At 32.9% G+C, this 10,659-nt stretch overlaps 1 long non-coding RNA gene across 1 annotated transcript; it reads right to left on the bottom strand.

Annotated features, from left to right (window-relative positions):
• Positions 1-462: 462 nt before the first annotated feature.
• On the bottom strand, positions 463-10,659 carry LOC149786323 (uncharacterized). The gene is made up of 3 exons (XR_016425197.1): positions 10,585-10,659; positions 6,391-6,549; positions 463-896 (listed from the first exon to the last, which is right to left on the bottom strand). It is a non-coding gene; the product is annotated as an uncharacterized LOC149786323 (long non-coding RNA).

Raw genomic sequence — 10,659 nt, 5'->3', positions numbered from 1 at the left:
GGACTAAAACATCGCTGATTAACATTAGCGGAGCCGTTCACTTGAAATGGAAATGTGATGTGATGTGATGTGATGTGATTTTGATTTTTAACGTATCTTTAACAATTTTCAATCATATCACTACGCAATGTGGCAGTTTATAGTGGTGTCTAGCACTGGGACATCATGCCGCAGACATGTAGCATGATGTCCCACCCAGTCACATTATCCTGACACCTGGCCGACCAGTCCTAACACTAACCTCTTAATACTGAACGCCAAGCGAGGCAGCTCTTAGTACCATTTTTTAAGTCTCTGGTATGACTCGGCCAGGGATCGAACCTGAAATGGAAATGGATATGAGAGTGCATGGAGAGGCAGAAGGTTTGTCTAAAATACAAAACATTTGAAAGAAATGATTCTTTCAGATGTATTTTGTATTTAAGCAAAACTTTAGACTTAAAATCAAAAATAACGCATGAAATAAACAAAGACTTTATTTTTCATGAACTGTTTCATTGTTTTCAAACATTAACACTTTTTTCATTTGAAGTTTGATTTAAACTAAACCTTGCCGAAATGAAACCTTATATGTGACTAGTACCTAGGCTATTAAAAATGGAACATGCCTAGCTTGTCTTTTTCAGGTACTGTTGTTAAACGGTCAAAACATGCTTGACACATTTATCAATTGATTTTAGATAATTAAACGGTCCTTCCATAACAAGAATTTAGTTACTTACTGATGAAGAGATGCAAAGTTAAATATCCTCAGCACCCACAAAAGATATCCAAACGCAAAAACATGCCAGTGAGTTTCCAAATCAATTAATCTTAGGAGAAAAACAGCCAGGAGCAAGACGGGTGATATGATGGTCAGCCAATTCATCGGATTTTTAACCACCTCCAGCTCTTTTCTGGAAATAAAATTATCTTTTGCACTGGCTTTTTTGCAAAATATACAAGAACACATATTGCAAATCAGCACAAACAGAGGCAGTACTGGAATTGATTGTGAGTGTCATTTTGAAAATTTACACGAAGTAGATTCCTTATTTATCATCTGTTTTTTAGAGCCAAAAAAAATACTGAATATTTATAAGCCCCAAACTTTAACTTAAACCACAAAAGAAAAGGAAAGTTGTAATTGTCTTCGCTCAGTAATGCCCTTAATAAACATGAATATTCCCATTCGCCAATATTCATAATAAAATTGTGAGAGTAATCGTTTACCAATATTCATAACAATGTTATGTTCGTCATCATTCTCAAATATAATAAACGTTACGAATGTCCTCATTCTCAAATATAATAAACGTTATGAGTGTCCTCGTTAATTAAAATATTCATAATAACGTGAGAGTCCTCTTCTATTTTATTCAGAATAATTGTTATGAGTGTCCTCTTTCACTGATATTCAATAATATCGCTGTGATAATAATAATATCCGATTGCTAGCAACAGTAATGTGAAAGGTATTGACTTGAAAACCCCTCCTAGCAAGATACCTACCGTTATTGGGGGTCAGGTAGAAAGACCTAGATCATTTGGTAAATCAGGTTTAGAAATAGGTTCAGAGAGTATTGTTGGACATGAGGATGTTGATGACAATAATGAGAACTTTGTATTTTAAGGTGTAGTTACACGTAGAACAAGGCGCTTTTATGTGGGTGGCATTGGCGTCAAATCTACTGCTGAAGGCCTCGGTAAATTCTTGAAAGAATACGATATAGATCCGTTATCCATAAAGTTTATCCATAGTAGACGTAATTGTCTATCGGCCAAGCTGACTGTATAAAATTCAGACTGCAACACTGTTGAAAATGATGTAACATGGCCAAAAGGTGTTTATGTAAGAAGGTGGTATGGGAATCAATCTTGGCGAGACAGGTTTAGCAATCGCGATCAGGAGGCAAATGAAGGTGCAGGATGCGATATTCCGTGACTAGGGTGACAGTCAATTGTTCATAAATTTGCCATTATGTTCTGTCGTAAGTTAATGTGTTTTGTCATCTTTGTCATTTTAGTCCTGCTTTCACGATGCATAAGTATTAATATGCCTATATTGCAAGTTAATATGAATCTTAATATACTGACCTGGAATGTTAGAGGAATTATGTCCTCTGCTCTTAGCTTTAGTGCAATGCTGGATAAATATAATGTTGACGTAGCTTGCGTAACTGAACATAAACTATTACAGCACATACTTCCATTTTTCGATACTATTCGTTCTGATTATAAATGCACTGCTAAGGCAGAGGATATTTCCTCTAATAGCACGTTAATAGAATGTGGTAAAGGAGGAGTTGCAATCTTCTGCAAAACTTCTCTCATGAGATATGCTAACTTTATAGATGAAGTTAATAGTGACAGTTGCTGGCATAGAATTCAAATTTCCCGATATGCAAAATGTATATATTTTTGTGTATATATGCCGACCCTATTATATGGCATAGATTGTTACAAAGCGCAAATTGAGTTGATTCAAAATCTCTATGATCAGTACTCACAGCTGGGGGACGTGTATTTTACTGGTGATTTCAATGCAGTAGCTGAACCAGACACTTTCAGAGATTACAAAGATAGAGTATTTCATGAGTTCTTGCGATATAATAATCTAGTGAGTGCTGGACATTTAATAATATGCACTGGTTCCCGTTATACGTTCACCCCAGCAAGAACGATGATTGATCATTTTGTACTGTCGGATCAATGCATGCTGATATCTTGAAAAACTATCAATCTGAGCTGGACCTTCGCCTGAAAACTTTAGATATAGGTACTATTTCGGACAATGTTGATAGCTTTTACCGGCACATTGTTAATGCAATACAGCAGTCAAGCGACATCGCGCTTCCAAAGTCTAAATTCAATTATCATGCCAAACCATACTGGTCAAATGAACTCAAAGAAGCACATAAACTTCAAAGACAAGCTAGGTATACTTGGATAAATGACGGAAGACCGAGGGGTAGTCAATTTAATTCTTACAGAGAATATAAAGATAAGAAGAGAGACTTTAGAAACGTTCAAAAACTGGCTGTGGAAAAATATATGGGGGAGGTGTATGAGGAAATTGAAAAAGCACATGAATGCGATGTAAGACACTTTTGGAAAATGATCAACATTAAGAGAGGGAACAACATAAAGTTTTGTCAGGAACTATCAACTGATGGAGTTTGTGTCCGTGATGATGATTCCATCGCAAATGTCTTTGCCAGATACTATGAGGACATTCACACGCCGAATTTAAACCATAGTTTTGACGGAAACTTTTATGAATTTATAGAGAGAGAATTAAGTCGGGGTCTACAGGACAAAGTAAGCCATATCGAGGCCTTACAGACCAGTATCAGTTTAAACGAAGTAAGAGAAATCATTAAAGGTCTAAAGAAATCAAAAGCATCGGGCCATGATCAAATTTGCAATGAACATTTGATCTATGGCAGCGACTACCTCATCGAGTCTATGACAAGTTTATTTACTCGGATGATTGATCAATCTTACATACCTGTAGACTGCAAAAAAGGTAAGTAATACCACTGTACAAAGGTAACAGAAAATTAAAGAACTCCCTCGAAAGTTACAGGCCTGTTACTTTACTGCCTGTTATCTACAAAACCTTTGAGAAAATTATTCATGAACGTTTGGTAACTTGGCTCACAGATACTAATTCTAGTATACCCAGTTCACAACAACATGGTTACCAAAAAGGTTTAGGCTGCACAACAGCGAGTTTTGTGCTGTTGCAATCAGTACAATATAATGTAAACATGGGTTCACGGGTTTTTGCTGCTATTCTTGATACAAAAAAAGGCATTTGATACCGTGTGGCACGAAGGACTGCTTTTTAAATTATTCACGTTGGGAATTACGGGTAAATCCCTTTTGATATTTTTTAACATGTATACAAATTTACAGAGCAAAGTTCTTGTAAATGGGCAATTTTCAGATTGGTTCTCAATTGGCCAAGGAGTGAGACAAGGGGGTGTTTTGTCAAACTTGATGTACACAATATTTATAAATGACTTGCTGCTACGGTTAGAAAATAGTAGATTTGGAGCAAAGATTGGATCCTTAGTTGTGGGAAATCCAACCCTAGCTGATGATATTTCACTTTTGGCTATATATCCTAGCAATCTACAAAAGCTGTTAGATACAGCATACGACTACAGTAATAAGTGGCGATTCGAGCTTAGTGTCACAAAGTCATACATTATCATTTTCGGACCCCAATACAAGAATTATATTAATATGAAATGGTATCTTGGCCCGTCATGTTTGCCGGTTACCGATTCGGCAACACACCTGGGTCACCGGATTAACTCAAAGCTGACGTCGCATGACGCAATACTCGATGCATGCAAGAAAGGAAAAAATCTTTTCACGGTCTGTTTGGTATTGGCATTAAACCGAATGGTTTAAATCCTTTGGTTGCTGCAAATGTAATTAAAAAGGTAATTTTCCCTTCAATGTTTTATGGAAGTGAACTATGGTGTAACATTTCAAAAAGTGACCTCGCTTTATTGGATAAAACTCTGAGGTATTTTGCCAAACATTTGCAAGGTTTTCCAATACATACAAGATCAGACATTGCCCTGGGAATGCTAGGATGGACATCAGCGCAGTCCGAAATTGATAGAAGAAAATTGATGTTTTTACACAGATTGTGTTTGATGCCTAACAATGTACATACTAAACGTATGTTTAACGTTGCGTTATTTCACTTCATTTTGAGCGGATGCATGTCAAGCTGCGGGTTAATTTCAAATTTATATTATACCTCAAAGAAGTTTGACTTGCTCGGGTATCTAGCTGATTATTTACATCATTCTGAAATTCCAGATAAACAAAATTGGAAAGAAATTGTAAGGTCAAAAATTGTTGGTCTTGAAAATAGCCTCTGGAGAGTTCGTATGTCTAATCAAGCAGATTTTGATAGATTCTCTTCGATACACGAATACTTACGACCTGCCTCAGTGTGGCAGTCGGCTAAAACCAGACAACACACTAAGGTATTTACATATGTAGCTAAACTATGGGCTGCTGTTCCACAAACACAGCTTGATATGTGTATTAGATGTGGGAATGTTTATACAGACTTGATACTTCATTGTTGTGTTAGTTGTCCTTATATGTCGAACTTTCGAAATTCTTTCTGGGATTTCCTTACTGATAAATTTCCCCTGAGCCTGCACATTACGTTATTTAATGCAGAAGATGAGCTGCAACTACAATATCTTTTAGGTAAAAGGTTACCATCAGGAGTAATCGACAAAGAAAACTCCAAGCTATTCGTCCTGTATGCAGCATACTTTATCATGCAGTGTGCAGCTATCTTCTGTAAATAAGGTACTGAAACTTGCAACTTATGAGTTGACGAACACTTTGTTGATTGATATTGTGTAAGAATTTGTATTCTAATATATATATTTTTAAAAAATATTTATTGATTGTATTCAGATGATTTATTCTTATATCATGTAATCTTCCATGGAAGGAAATAAAGATGATGATGAAATATAATAAACGTTACGAATGTCCTCATTCTCAAATATAATAAACGTCATGAGTGTCCTCGTTAATTAAAATATTCATAATAACGTGAGAGTCCTCTTCTATTTTATTCAGAGTAATTGTTATGAGTGTCCTCTTTCACTGATATTCAATAATATCGCTGTGAGTGTTCTAATTCAGTAATTCATAATAACTTTGTATGTGTCCTCATTCTCTAATATTCATAAACTTTGTGAGTGTTCGCAGTAACTAATATTCATTATAACGTTGTGAGTGTCCTCTTTCACTAATATTCATAATAATGCTGTTCTCATTCACTAATATTTAAATAAACATTGCGAGCGTCCTCGATCACTAATATTCATAATAAACATTCTGAGAGTCCTCATTCACTAATATTCATTATAAATATTGTTAATTCCATTGTTCAATAACATTCATAATAAACGTTGTGAGTGTCCTCATTCATTAATATTCATAATAAACACTGTGAGAGTGATCGTTCACTAATATTCATAATACGCACTGTGAGTGTTCTGGTTTACAAATATTCATAATAAACATTGTGACTGTCCTCGATTACTAATATTTCATAATAAACGTGTTTGTGTCCTCATTCATTAAAATTCAAAATCAACGTTGCGAGCGTCCTCGTTCACTAATATTCATAGTAAATGTGAATATCCTCATTCACTAATATTCATACTTTACTTATGACTGTTTTGGACTTATCAATTAACTAAAAACTTTTAAATCTCACATAACCATTTACCCCGAGCAGATTAGTACTGATTGGCTATAGAAAAAATGCTTTTCAAATCCTGTCGCAATTTGTAAGTGAAAGATTAGAATCTGAATAGAGACCTACTAAATACGATTTGCATGCTTGGTTACCTGCAATACATACATATTCCTCCCATTAGAGTAAGAAGAATAAAACAGTAGCAAATTATTTCAATCACAGCACGTGCGACCTGCACTCCGGACGAGCTGTAATCCATTATGTCACGTGCAAACACCGGAATGACGGCTACAAATGTCAAACCCACGAAGCTGAAGATGTAGAGAATGAAACTTACCCTGCAAGAGAATGAATTCATTGCAAGGCAGATCCTGCTTGTTTGCAATTAAAATAAAAACATTAGCTATTTGGCTTTAAACTTTGTTTGGTTTTAATGAGTTTTGTTTGATTATCCGGAACTGGTGTTAGGGTATTTCTCAAACCGAGTAATTAATCACGTGCATTAATTCTGATCTGCATTCACAAGCTTTTGTCATCAAGTGTATATGTTTAGTAATTGAGATAGGAATAATTCTGCGTATCATATTTTTGGGTCATGTTCTTTTTTTTAGTTCATATAATGAAATTCCGATTTACGGCTTAGATATGCGTACTAATAAGTCATACAAATGCGAAACCTGAAAAAAACAAACCATAAAACTGTGAAATTAGAGGTTCGTGAATGTTTGCTCTTAAGTTTGTTTAGAGGAAAATTCTTTGTGCTTTTAACGCTATGAAGAGCCTTTCAGCTGACTATAACTGTTGTCTTGATGTCCTTGAAAACAGTGTAAACAGTAACCTCAAGCCAGAAAGCAATGTGATCAGCTTTGTCAATGTCCTCATTCTCTACCTTTGTCGTTTTCGCTTGGTATGGAGGTGAACTTACAGTAGGTGACTTGAGACCACTGGCGTACTCTAGTAGCATGAAAAATCGATATGTTGAAAAACAAGTAATACATAGTTGTAAGCACATTGATTCCTGCTCTATCAAAAAAAAAAAAACGCTTCTTATTTGATGAGGAGAACATAACCTTTATTTGAAATTGAGATTTCATGCCACACCCGGGCGGAATATGAGAGCACCGAAATGCCTATATATGTTAGACAGCAGTGTGTGTAGAGAATGGATATTAAACGCTTTAGGGTACGAATAGATACACATCAACATGGGATTTGCATTACTATCCTATGACGTAAAACACATCGTAAACAGGACATTATGAAGAACAATTTGTGTAACGTATTACACATCCATACACGTATATTTGCCCAAACACACACACACACATAATTGCGTGACCGGTTTCGTTTCATTTTCACACAATTAGTTAAGAATATTTTTATATTATTCTAATTTACACGAATAAATTATTAGTTAAGAATATTTCAATATTATTCTAATTTACAGAATAATTTAACTAGTGAAAGTATAAACTAATATCATAAAAAGTTAGTTTACTAACACTTTGAAAATTAAATGGCATTTTAAAATTAATTCTCAATATATTATGATTAGTTATTTATAAAATACTTGATTATAAGTATTATGCACACCATATTTTTTATTATATAAATTGAGTTCTGGTGAAATATTGAATATTGAATATTTGCCCAATATATATATATATATATATATATATATATATATATATATATATATATATATATATATATATATATATATATATATATATATATTATTTTTACATTTTTGTTTGTTTAAATTTATTTCTTTTATTATTTTTAAAAAAATGTGCATTGTACATAATAAAAATATCAGTAAAACTATGTTTGTCTTTTTATTAATAAATTTCATATATATATATATATATATATATATATATATATATATATATATATATATATATATATATATATATATATATATATGTATGTATGTATGTATGTATGTATGTATGTATGTATACGTACAAGCAAACGCATATGTACGCATACATATGCACGTGTATATCCATTCGGGGATGCAATTTTTGTGTTTCTGGCTGTTGCCTACATTTACTTTTATAATTATGTCAACAAATGTAGAAAGACTTGTTAATATTGAACAATTCTGCAGGAAAAAAGTTTACCAAACTTTGGTGCATTTTGATTAGTGCAATAAAAAGATGGAAGGAATTTACATCTTTATCTTAAGAACAAAAATAACAGACAAACTAATAGTGAAATTCATCAACTGTGTCATCCCTATCGCACAAAGTGCATTTTCTAGTGTTATGTATACTTTTTTAAAAATTATATCTGATTTAATACATATTTATTTCAGTTTAATTGTTGTTTGTCAGTTTTAATTTTTTTATTTTTCATTACATGCTATTGTAATGTAAATTTATTCACTGGAGATGATACTTTTACCAGAAAATAGTTTGACCTTGATTGTTCGTTTAAGTAAACACCAGGTGTTGACCTAGATCCTAACCTTAATTCAAAATTAGTAGCAAACACGTAAATAAGTTCTATCTTTATTTTAAAATGATTGATTGTTGTAGAGGTCATGATGGGATTAATGATTTAAGATGTAAACAATTTTTAAAATTTTATTCCTTGGTTTTGGTCAGGGTCACACTGGGTGTACGTGATCTTTAACAAGTAAATAATTTCAACGAGGTTCTGGAACATGATCACATGACCCCCTTTTTGCGTTTTAGAATGCTAAATAACCTTTGTTTTGGAGAGATATTCTTATTAGTTGGGCTTTTTCTTTACACTGGAAGGTATATGCTGTGCTGTTTGTAGTTATTTCAAATTACTTGGATTAAAAAGGATTAATTCTTTTTTTTCCCTTGGAAAATACGTGTGCTGATGTGAAATTCCTGAACAAAGACAGCTCTTATAAAAAATTTCTTCAGATTTCTAAAACCGGAGTGATATTTCTTGTTTCTACAAGGAACAATATACTTTCACACTACAGATTGCAGCATACGTCATCGTCTTTCATCTTGCATTCTTCTTCTGGAGTCGAACTTGAAATCATTGGAACATTTTATTATTAGGACTACTAAAATTGTATTCCTGGATTAGTTTTGGATTATTTTTGGGTCTGATTCTTAAAACCGTAAGTTCATATTTTTTTCATTTTTACAGAATTTTTCCAGGGAAATAAATTATTATATATTTTTCAAAGCTTGTTTTCACTCTTTCTTGTGTTACTGTTTATTCGAGCCTTAACACATTAACACATAACACTAAGTTTTCAAAACGACCTCAGTTAATTGGAAGTTTGTGGTTGCTAGTTCTAAATTTTAGCAAAGGCAAACAAACATTTCTTTCTAAAGATATCAAATACTCCTCATAATTTCAATCTCCGTTGAATACGTTTTAAGTAGTCCCTATCGCCGTAGCTTCTAATCATGCACTCCATTCCCATATAAATACATTTTTTAAAGATTGTATAATGTTTGCTTTCAGACCTTACATATTGATGCTTGGTAGAGCACATAAATACTTGCAATTGAAAACAGAGTGTTTCTAATATTTTCAAATCATTTATAAATAAAGCCGAAATTAATATCACTCAACAAGATATTGTATAACTCTTTGGAAATTTTGGAGCATTTTGCATTTATAACTGAGATATAAAAAAATCTAATTATGCACATTTTCAATAACCTGTGTATGTTCTAACCCCCAAACTTCACATCCATACAGTACAATAGGTCAAACTGTGATCGAATAACTGTCAGTTTAAATCGATTGGAATGTGCAGATAGGTTATTCTTCTAAAGTGAAGATAAATGGCTCGTTTTGTTTGTTCAACGTTGTGTTCTATAGCTTTTAAACTTCGTCGACTTTTTTTTATTAAAAAAAATAATACATAGGTATTTAAATTCATCACAAACAGAGACGATATTTCTACCCAGTGTAAATTTGAACTGAATGTAATTACTTGGTCCAAAAATTTAATATTTTTGTTTTCGTCAAAATGACATTTCATTTCCAAATTTGAGTCTACTGAAAGGAAACATTTAGGTTTATGTTTCAGCTTTGTTTAAGCAGCATGTCAAAGAAATGTGGTACTCATGCAAGTGTTGGATAAAAATAAAAGCTTTTTGAAACAGTTATTCAATATCTACATTGTTTGCCAGTTTCATTGTTTTTTGTTTGTTTGTTTGTTTTGTGAGATATGCCAATGCATACATTTTAAGAAATATGCGTTGCTTGTATTAAGCTCAGATAAAAAAGAAGACGTAGTGCATATAATACAATTAGAATAAAATTTAATAATGAATAAGTTTATTAATTATGATTCTTAAAAATAAATTTCATAAATATGTATTACTTGTACTTACAAGAACATTTTCCGAGCATAACACTTCCACTTCCGGTCAGTGAGGAGACGTATGATGTCATGATATATAATTTCC

The sequence above is a fragment of the Sinohyriopsis cumingii genome, chromosome 12 (assembly GCF_028554795.1).
Source record: "Sinohyriopsis cumingii isolate HCF-2022 chromosome 12, ASM2855479v2, whole genome shotgun sequence".
NCBI lineage: Eukaryota > Metazoa > Mollusca > Bivalvia > Unionida > Unionidae > Sinohyriopsis > Sinohyriopsis cumingii.
This window is presented reverse-complemented; position numbering and strand designations above follow the sequence as displayed.